Here is a 10,920-nt window from a genome sequence, read left to right as displayed (position 1 = left end):
TGAGGTGTGTGACCCTAATAAAAAAGGTGAGGTGTGTGTTACTCAAAAAATAGGTGAGGTGTGTGACCCTAATAAAGCCTTCCCAAACCCCTCAACGGATTGCAATCGCTTCCACTGCATTCCTCCCTTTCTCTTGCCTTTCAGTCTCCTTGCACCATCCCGTGAGTGTAGGATCACTTCAAGTCCAGGTCAATGAGCAGGGGCGGAGGCAACTGCCGGCGGCCGGCATGGGAGGGGGAGGAGGAGGAGGATAGGGGTCGCACATCGGCGCATCATTGTCCGCCCCACACTAGAGACAAGTGCTGGGACGACGGGTGGAAGCAGGACTCTCGATGGAGCAGGAGCAGATGTTGGTCGGCTGCAACGGGTAAGTTGAACCTGGGACCTTTTAGTCCCACATCATGGATTTAGCCAGTTTTTCACCGAGTTACAATTATTTCCCTCGGCCATAGCACCACGGTAGTGGGTGTATTAAGATATGGTCTTAGGGTTGCTAGCATGGGCGTAGGTATTAGGGGAAGCTCTAAACTATAATTTTATTTACTATTGTATTAGAGTACCCTATTTACAAAGGGAAACGATGATATATACACGTTATATACATTGGAAAACTCTGAAACAAAAGCTTTACAACAACTTCAATAGCCAGCCATGTAGTGTTGTTCTTGTAGTTCTAGTTTCACTTGTGCAAAGAAAAATTTAAAGTAGATAACAATTAATCTTTGTGGTGATTACTTGATCAGGCTACCAAGATAAATTTACTAAACTATGTCTATTACTCCCTCCGTAAATAAATATAAGATGTTTTAGGTCATTACTTCTTACATTTGTTTACAGAGGGAGTATTATTTATGTTTGACTGCATCCGTCATGAGTTGGTTAGTTTTCATCATTGAATTACAGGATCACTCTAGGGGAGGCGCCCCCATCCCCTTTCAGGGATAAAAAGGTTATGATTGGCTGCAGGGGAGGTGCCACCCGGTGGCATATGCTATATTTTTTGGCTTTTTTGGCAACCCCAATCCGTAAACAAATCTAGAGGAACGTGGTGGCTTAACTCTAGAATAGGGTGGCCTAAAATAGTGTACTAGTGGTTGGGGCGCCGCCCTGTGGGGTGGCGCTGCTTGAGAGGAAGTTGTGCGCATGTTTTCATTAAAATAATGAATAGGGTCCTTGCCTTCGTCTGAAAAATATTTGTTTTATTCTCAAAAAAAGGAAAATATTTGTTTTAAAAAGATCCTCACCTCCATCTGAAATAAGAAAAGAAACACTACCACTGCAACTTACCAGCGAGCGCCACTTTGTATAGCCCTCCATTAAAAAAATGCAAGGGATCCTCACTGCGGCCAACCAGTTTGTGCCACGTGCATAGCTTGTTGGTCGCCCTTCTCCTGGTGCTTAATGGGTTTAATGTGCCATGGTGTTTTCATAGACTTTGTATGCTTTTTCTGGCCTATAAGGGTTGCAAGTACTATCATTTTCAAAATAATCCAATTCACGCGTGCCATTCTTTGCATTTATATAGTCGGACTAATTTATATAGATGTTCATATTTTTATTTTTATTTAAGCAACAATTGTGTAGCCTTCCCCAAAGAAAAACTATTGGATGGCCATATCTTTTTAATTACATTGGACGTGGTATTAAAAAAATACATTAGGCTTAGCACTGGTGGCATCTTATCCAACATATACAGTTTTCTTTCTGACAACAATATTTTGATGACTCAAGCAACTGGGTTTAGAGTTTTTTTTTATCGATGTGGTTAAGCATTTTTTTTCCATGGTGTTTAGCTTTGATGTGTTAGCCATCGGACGCTTTTTTTTGCCGGGTACCAATGGCCGAGTTCAATTGAAACGTGCATGCCCCCTTGTTGTATATGCATAACGTTTGTTTGTAGTATCTGTTTTTCACGGGATATTGATGTATCCTTCTTGCATTCATGTAGGCTGGTGTTGAATCAGGTCTCTTCTTTCCTATACAACACATATAAATTGGTTGTACGTGAGTTTCCGATTCCAGTTATAATTGCCTTATTATACACTAGCACATATGCCCGTGTGTTGCAACGGGAGAGATTTTTTTCCGAGAAATATCGGGAGAAATAATTGATGTGTCCATCAAAACGGCCTGCAGAACAGCGGGGCGGCAGAGCGAAGAGCCGTAGTGTTTGGCCCGCGAGATCTTTATAGTAGTGGGGTTGGTCGGCGTGGCAGCCACTACCCAACTCGTGCCTTTTTTTCTCACGTCCGCCTCCTTGTCGAGGTTGTGGTGACCTTCTGGTTTTTTTATAAAAAATGCGAGCATTTTTTTTTGGAAAAATCGTCAATATCTGGAAAAAGGCAAACAAAACTTGAAATAGGAAGATTTCTAAAAATTCACAAACACTTTTTGAAACCAGGAACCATTTTAAGGCAGAGAAACGAACTTTGTTTGAATTTGTGAACAATTTTTACAAATGGAAACTTGTTTTGAACATTGAAAGTCATTTTCAAAAATGTGTTTTCAGTCATGAACATTAGGTTGAATTGGTGAACATTTCCATAAAAAGGGAATATTTTTGGAATTTCTGTAATTTTTAAAAATGCAATTTATTCTAAAATTGTCGAACAATTTTATATTTTTTTTGAAAAAATGCGAACATTTTTTAATTTCGAAATTTTTTGGAATAAAAATTAAAGTTCCAAATATTTTCTAAAATGGGAACACATTTTGAAATTCTGAAGATTTAACGAAAATTTGTAAAAAAAATTCTGAAAAAATAATGAGAAAAAGGAAAAGGTAACTTTGAAGGGAAAAAGGAAAAAGAAAAGTTGAAAAAGAACACACACAAAATTAAAATGGACGGGCCCAACGTTGGGAAACTGTTGCGAAGCTCCAACTATATGCCGCGCGCGGCAACAAATAAGTTATCCCAGCTGCGTGGTCAGGATATAAATGGGTGGCTTCTCCGGGCCTTAGCACGTGCGGCCCACCTACGAAATTATGGACAAACTCCTTTTTTATCTTTTCTAGCAGATGGACCACAAAATTTAGTACCACCTCAGATAAAAACAAAATTCAATGGTGAATGGATGAAAAAATTGAAGAAACACACCCAGCTTTATCAGTAGGTAGGCATAGGTATATATTTTAAGGTATGAAGCTTTCGAATATTCAAGGAAACATGAAAAAAAATCCTGAACAGTTTTATGAAAATTATGTATACTTATGTAAAAAACGAACAAAATTTGAAAGGGAACATATTTTAAAATTCAAAAACATTTTCTGAAAACATCAAAATTTTTTATAAAAACATGAGCGTTATTTAAATTTTTGAACATTTTCTTAAAAAGGAACATGTGTGGAAAATCTGAAGATTTTTAGAAAATGGCCATATTTTATACACAAACATTATTTTTAATTTTGAGGAAAACAAGAATATTTTTCAAATTTGGAGTACTTTTTGAAATCTCATTCTCTTTTAAAAATCTTGAGCAGTTTTGAAAAAAATAATTATTTCTGTAAAAATGGGAAATGTTTAGCAAGTTGCCAATATTTTTCAAATTAGCCACAATATTTTTAAGAAATGATTCTGTGAGTCTGCCAATTTTTAATTTATGAAATAAATTCTAAAAGAAAAATAAACTTGGAAGGCAAAAGAGAATTAGAAAAGGAGAATAAAATAGAAGTAAAACACAGAAACTAAGAAAAATGGGCCAGCCCATTACTGGTTGTCCTGTGCGAAACTCCGACTATTTGTCACAGCTGTGTGGGCAGAATAATAAGTGGGCTGGTTTCTCTGGGCCACAGCGCGCGGCCCACATACAAAAATTCTTTTTCTAGCAGACAAACTGATAAGAATTTAGTACCACCTCGGATAAAAAAAATTCTTGTCAGCGGTGAACGGATGAAAAAATTGGTGAAACACACCTTGCTTTATTAGTAGGTATAGATATAGATATAGATATAGATATAGATATACGTGACAGCTCAATGCACTGGTAGATACATCCTTAAATCTCAGCCATTATCTTTTTGATGAAACCATGCAAATAATATTACACTTTTGCTTCGGTAGTCCCCCTAAACACATTGACGGCTAAGATCTCTCTATACCCTTTTATAATAAAGGGTAGGATGGTCTTTTCACTCGCGCCCATACGCGGCCTGCGTACATACACTCACCCTCTTTTTTTCCTGCAGGTAATATGACTTGAACTCAAGACCTCTTGGTCTAAGGATGACCACACTAACCAACTAGGACATGCTAATGCTTGTAAATATTAACTCCTTTTCTTGTTTTCTGCTGCTTCAGTTCGTGGCTGGGCCGGCCCATTGTTGAATCTATCATTTCTTTTTCGTTATTTCTATTTGTATTTTTTCTATTTTTCATTTCCTTTTTCGGAAAAGGCTCACGCTTATAAACTTTTGTAAAAATATTTGCATTTTCAAAATAATGTACAGATATGTCAAAAAATTCTTTATTTAAATAGAAAAATTCTTACGTCAATATAATTAAATTTTTGAACATCTATTAAATACAAAAGTTGTTTGTTTGTTGTTCGATTAAACAAAAATGTTCGTATATTACTCATTTTAAAACCTGTTTTAAAATTTGAGACATTTTTGGAAAACCAAAAAATGTTATTGTTCTCAAATATTTTTTATAAATTATTAAAAAAACTGGAATTTTTAAAAGATGTTCTCATTTTACAATTTTTCTTTGGAATTTAATAAATGTCTGTGTTTAAATATATTTTATAGATTTATGGAAAAGTATGTGGTTTGCAATTTGTGTACAACATCAATACTTTGGAATTTATAGCAGTTTTGAAGTAATTATTCATTTTTATAAAAATTTCATATACAATTTAAAATTATAAAATTGTTGATAAATTTTAAAAACAAATTCGGATATAAAAATATGTTCATGTTGATTGATATTGACAGAAATTACAAATAAGAAAATCCTTGCCCCGCGGGCACACCTGAACCCCCAACTTTGAATGTGATGTGCTTCTTGACATGCATGAAATGACATCTAGTTTTACCAACATGTGGGCATGCTCATGGTAGGTCTTCATGAAAAATCTGAAGGAATTCCGACACCGAACACACGTTGCGTCACGTTCGGCTAGTGTTGTAGGGTTTCTCACCGGGAAAATTCTAGAAGATGCATAAAATGCCATAACTCAATGAAATTTATCATAGATGCTTTGCATGGCGAGGATAGTGTGTGGGAAAAATTTGGGTCCATTCTATTGATGTGAAAAAAATGCATCCAGACTTGCCCTACCGGACTACCCGAACCACCACCTTTGAACATGATGTGCTGCTTGCCATGCATGAAATGACACCAAATTTTGCCAACATGTGGGCATGCTCATGGAAGGCCTCCATGCAAAATTTGAAGGAATTCGGACACCGAATGCATGTTGTGTCACGTTCGGCTTTTGCTTTTAGGTTTTTTCACCGGGAAAAGCCTAGAAAATTCATAAAACGTTAGAGCTCAATGAAACTTATCATGTATTCTAGGAATGGCGATGCTAGTGCGAGGAAAAAAATTTGTTTATTTTATTGTTGTGGAAAAAAGTGCATCTAGACTTACCCTACCAGCCTACCCAAACCACCACCTCTGAACATGTGTGCTTCTTGTCATGCATGAAATGACACCAAACTTTGTCAGCATGTGGGCATGCTCATGGCAGACCCCCGTGAAAATATTGAAGGAATTCGGACACCGAACGCACCTTGCTTCATGTTCGGCTAGTGTTTTAGGGTATTTTCACGGGAAAAACCCTAGGAAATGCGTAAAATGTCATAACTCAATGGAACTTATCATGTATGGTAGGCATGGTGATGCTAGCGTGAGGAAAAAAATTTGGGTCTATTTTATTGTTATGAAAAAAATGTGCATCCAGACTTGTCCTACCGGCCTACCCGAACCACCACCTCTGGACATGGTATGCTTCTTGCCATGCATGAAACAACACCAAATTTTGCCAGCATTTGGTCATTCTCATGGAAGACCTCCATGGAAAATTTTAAGGCATTCGGACACCTATCGCAAGTTACGTCACGTTCGGTAGTGTTTTAGGGGTTTTTCACGTGAAACCCTATAGAAAATGTATAAAATGTTAGAACTCAGTGAAATTTATCATGGATGCTTGGAATGGTCATGCTAGTGTGTGGAAAAAAATTGGGTCCATCTTACTCATGTGAAAAAAGTGCATCCAAACTTGCCATACCGGTCTACCCGAACCACCATCTTTGAACGGTGTGCTTCTTGGCATACATGAAATGGTACCAAATTTTGCCAGCATGTGGCCATAATTATGGCAGGCCTCCATGCAAAATTTGGAATAATTCGGACACTGAACACACGTTGCGTGATGTTCGGCTAGTTTTATTTTTCTTTTTTTTTCACCAGAAAAACCTAGAAAATGTATAAAATGCCAGAAGTCAATGAATTTATTATCATGGATGCTTGTCATAGTGATGATAGTGTGTGGAAAATTTTGGGTGAATTATATTGATGAAAAGAACAAAAAATGAAAAAGAATCAAAAATTGAACAATAAACCGGTCGCTGATTGGTATATTTTAATTATTATTTTTCTATTTAATATATATTCAGAAATTTTAGAAGTGTTCGATTCTTTTATCTCAGCATGTTTCTATTTAAACAAAAAATGAACGAATATTTTTGTTTAATCAACAATGAACGAACAATTTTTCTATTTATAGATGTTTAGAAATTTAATTATATTGGTGTCAGAACTTTTATATTTAAACGAATAATTTTTGACATATATGTACATTTTTTAAATGCAAATATTTGTACTTTATGAACACAATTTTAAAAATCGAACATTTTTGGAACTTTTGAGATTTTTTTTATATGTGTGAGCATTTCTTGAAAAAGAAAAAGAAAAAGGAAAGGAAAAACAGCGAACATAAAAAACTTAAAAGAAATAGTGATAAACGGGCTGGTTCAACATAATGGGCCAGCCCAACCGCGAATCGTAGTAGTGTAAAACAAGAAAAAGAAGTAAATTGGCACAAGCCTTAGTCTGTCCGAGATGGTTAGAGTGGTGGCCCTTAGACCAAGAGTACTTGAGTTCGATTCACGTCGCATGTGTTATTTATTCAACTTATTGATAAAAAGTAGGTATAATGCCTCATATGTGTCACATATGTGTATGAGTATACGGTTTGATGAAATGACCGCACTATCCTTATACGGTTTTTGGATGTGTGTCTACCGAAGCATGCCTCATAATATTAACATATGTGGACAAGCGTGATGCCTCGTTAGTCTCATGTTTTAATTATATAATAGATAGATCCTTCTTTATTACATACTAGTAAATACTTATTAAACATTTTCAGATACTAGTTCAATAATATTTTTGTACTTACTTAACATTTGTCAAATACTTGTTCAACATTGTTAATACTTATTCAAAATTTTCAGGTATATGTTCAACATTTTGTAATACTAATTCAACATTTTTAGTTTACTTTTTAACATTTTTTTCAAATGTGTTTTCCTATTATTGGGTGTAGTTACTCCCATTTTTGTTTCATACGTTATAGGTAGTATGTATTATATCGGAGAGTATGTACGCATAGTATGTAGTATATAAGAATGTATAGATAGTATATATACTACTTTTTTGATAGTATGTATTATATTTTGTGAATACTCCATTTCGCGTACAAATATGTACATATTTCACAAAAACAATAAAACTATGGGCTCACTTGCAATTTTTTCATCGAACTCACTTTGGAGTATCTTAGATATAGTATGTGAACATACCAAAAATAATAATGTAAATTATATACTACCACATGGTAGTATATATATACAGTCGGTCTATTCTGTTAATATTAGCAGAATAACTATTCTGATTACACTTCCGCACTGCACGCTCAACGCTAGTGCACGTCATTCTTTGAACCAAGTGTGCTGCAGTACTCACACGAGTGAACTTCTCGTCGAAAAAAACTGCACGCGTTGTTTTTTAGGTACTGTTTTCGCTCTAGTTTTTAACCGTTTATCGGAATGAGGCGTGTAATATTACCGTTAAAAAGCTATGGATTAGGCGCAACTTCGACATGTTGAACACTTTTCGAGATTCCACACGGTTTAAGAGCAATTTTGAAAATGATGCGGCCCATGACGAGTGGCAGCGAGCGTTTTTTCGCGATTTCTTCTAAACCGCTCGTCGGAACGAAGCAAATGATACACTGTTGGAAAGATATCGTCGAGGCGCATCCTTTTCATATCTATCATTTTCTTTAATTCATTACGGTTTAAGAGCAGTTTCAAATTTACTAAATTGCGGAATTCTGTTTTTCAATTTTTTTCAAATTTTCGGTACTGTTTTTGCTCCAGTTTTTGAACCTTTTTTGAAATGAGGTATATGATACGCCGTTTGAAAGCTACGGACGAGGCGCAACTTTCATGTGTTGAAATGTTTTTGAGATTCCTTATAGTTTTTAGTTAATTTTGAAAATGGTGTGGCTGACAATGAGTGGCAGCGGTCGTTTTTCGCGAATTTTTAATAAACCGCTGGTCGAAATGATTCAAATTATATGCCGTTGGAAAGATATCGACGAGATGCAACTTTTTCATGTAGAATACACTCTCTAATTCCTTACGATTTAACAACAGTTTCAATTTTACTAAAATGCGAAAATTCTATTTTTCGCGACACCCAAATCGACTTGTGTACTGCATCAGACATAAGAACCCACTGCTTGAGACAGGAAGCCGCACCCCATCAGATGTGCAAGCGAACTGCTTGATTTTTTTATTTGCACGTAAATTTTCTCATGCGAGGAAGTGGACGGGACTTCACATCGGGTGTAAGTGAACACCAAATGCCTAGAGAAGTAAACCGCATTACTTTATTTGTCATTTCAGTAACATTTTTTCTTTGCATTTACAAGATGAACAACATCAGACATCCGACCGTACTGCTTCAATTAGAAAAATGCACTGCATCAAATGTTCACTTACAAGATGAACAACATCAGACACCCAACCGCATTGCTTCAGTTAGAAAACCGCACTGCATCAAATGATCACTTACAAGATGAACAACATCAGACACCTGACCGCACTGCTTCAGTTAGAAAACCGCACTGCATCAAATGGTCAAGTGAACGGCATTACTTTTTTTTGTCGTTTCTCTACCATTTTTCATTTAACACATCTTTGCACTTCATTTTCTTCTTTCTTTTTTCTGTTTGGAGTTTTGGGTTTCCACATTGGCGAGTTGTACACGTGCAAAGAAGTGAACCACATGGTCGAGGGAAATGAGCCGCAACATAATTTGAAATGAACTTCTTTGGTACAACAATTTCAAACGAGTCCATATAACTTTTATACATAAAATCATCAAACATGAAAAAATGGTTGCACTGCATGTCCACATGGTCGAAACTACGTGCTCATGTCGGAACATCACCATGTTTCGCTGCAATCAAATGAGTCCCTATAATCTTTATACAAAAACATCCACAAACACAAAAGCAGCGTATGCACTGCATGTGCAGATACTTCAAACAAAAATTTCTGAAAACATACAAATAAAGTCCCAACAACAGGGCGAGCTGCATACAAAAATCAACCTTTTTCCAAAAAAAATCTTCGAAATTTTCTGCACTTGGCAACATAGTGGACTGCTGGGAGAGAGAAGATCACTGCAGCGATCAAACAAGTGAGCTGCACTTCAAATAAAGTACTGTTTTTTTCTTCTATACATTTCTGGGCTACGAGACATGGCGAATCCACAACACAAACACATACAAATTACAATGACATGGGACTTTAAAAATAAATCCTATTTTTTCGGTGAAATGCAAGTCGGTCGCCGGCGCATAGCATGTCCAACCCCCCACAGCACTGCACCTGGGTGCCCATGGGACTACAAGCAAATCTAAAAAAATACAAAAACTGCATCCCCCACAGCACTGCATATCCAAAAAAGAGACAGTAAACCGCTAGCTTTTTTTGATGTAAATGTGACCCGTGAACAAAAACGCACGCGAAGCAAAACAGATCACCGTGCTGGCAAACTGCAATGAGGGTCTTCGGGAACTGCTGATGCTTTGTTGCAGCTCTGGATCCGGCGACCAGGGGGTGGGGATGAGAGGGGTACTGGGGAGGACCAAAGACGCTAGCGAGCTGCACAATCACATCGTGCGTACTGCACGGCAGCGGCGAAGATAGAGCACGATGGCACTGCATGATGCAGCCACCAACGTGGTAGATGGCGAGGGATGGGCAGCACGGACATCAGCTGCACCACCTGAGCCCCCCATTCCCGACCTCCTCCTCCGGCGATCCAGGCGGCCAGCGCGATGGGATCCCTTCTTGCCTCCTCCCGCGGGCACGGGGCCGCCTGGATCCAGCGACGGGAGTGAAAGAGAGGCGCGGGGCTCCGGGGTGGGGCGGTGCTGGGAGGTAGGCGAGAGAGAGAAGGTTGTGGGGTGGGTGGGCGGCGTCGGCGGCATCGACGGCCTGATCTTGCACGGGGGAGGACCTGTGGCTAGAGGAGATGGCGTCGGTGTAGGGGCCGCAAAACGGGATCCAAACCACGGGGTAGGGGGGAGAAAGAAGTGGGCTCGGGCAGGGCCAGGGCGCCGGCGCCGGCGACGAAGGAAGTAGGGTCGGCGAGGTGGGGCTAACTGGGGAACACACGCATGGCTGATCCACGGTTCCAGTGGCTACAGGTGCGGTGGAGGCCGGATCCGACGATCGCCAACGTCAACAGCCACTGGAGGGGAGGGAAGGGTGGCGGTGGGAAGCCGGGCAGGTGTGGGAGAGGGAGGCGGAGGAGGATCGCACGGAGGAGCTCCGGTAGTGGTCGTAGGGGGGCGGTGGCCGCCGGATCCGGTGGAGGAGGCCTCGCCGGGGGCCAGT

This window comes from Triticum dicoccoides, chromosome 2B (assembly GCF_002162155.2).
Source record: "Triticum dicoccoides isolate Atlit2015 ecotype Zavitan chromosome 2B, WEW_v2.0, whole genome shotgun sequence".
NCBI lineage: Eukaryota > Viridiplantae > Streptophyta > Magnoliopsida > Poales > Poaceae > Triticum > Triticum dicoccoides.
Note: the sequence above shows the minus strand (reverse complement) of the source record.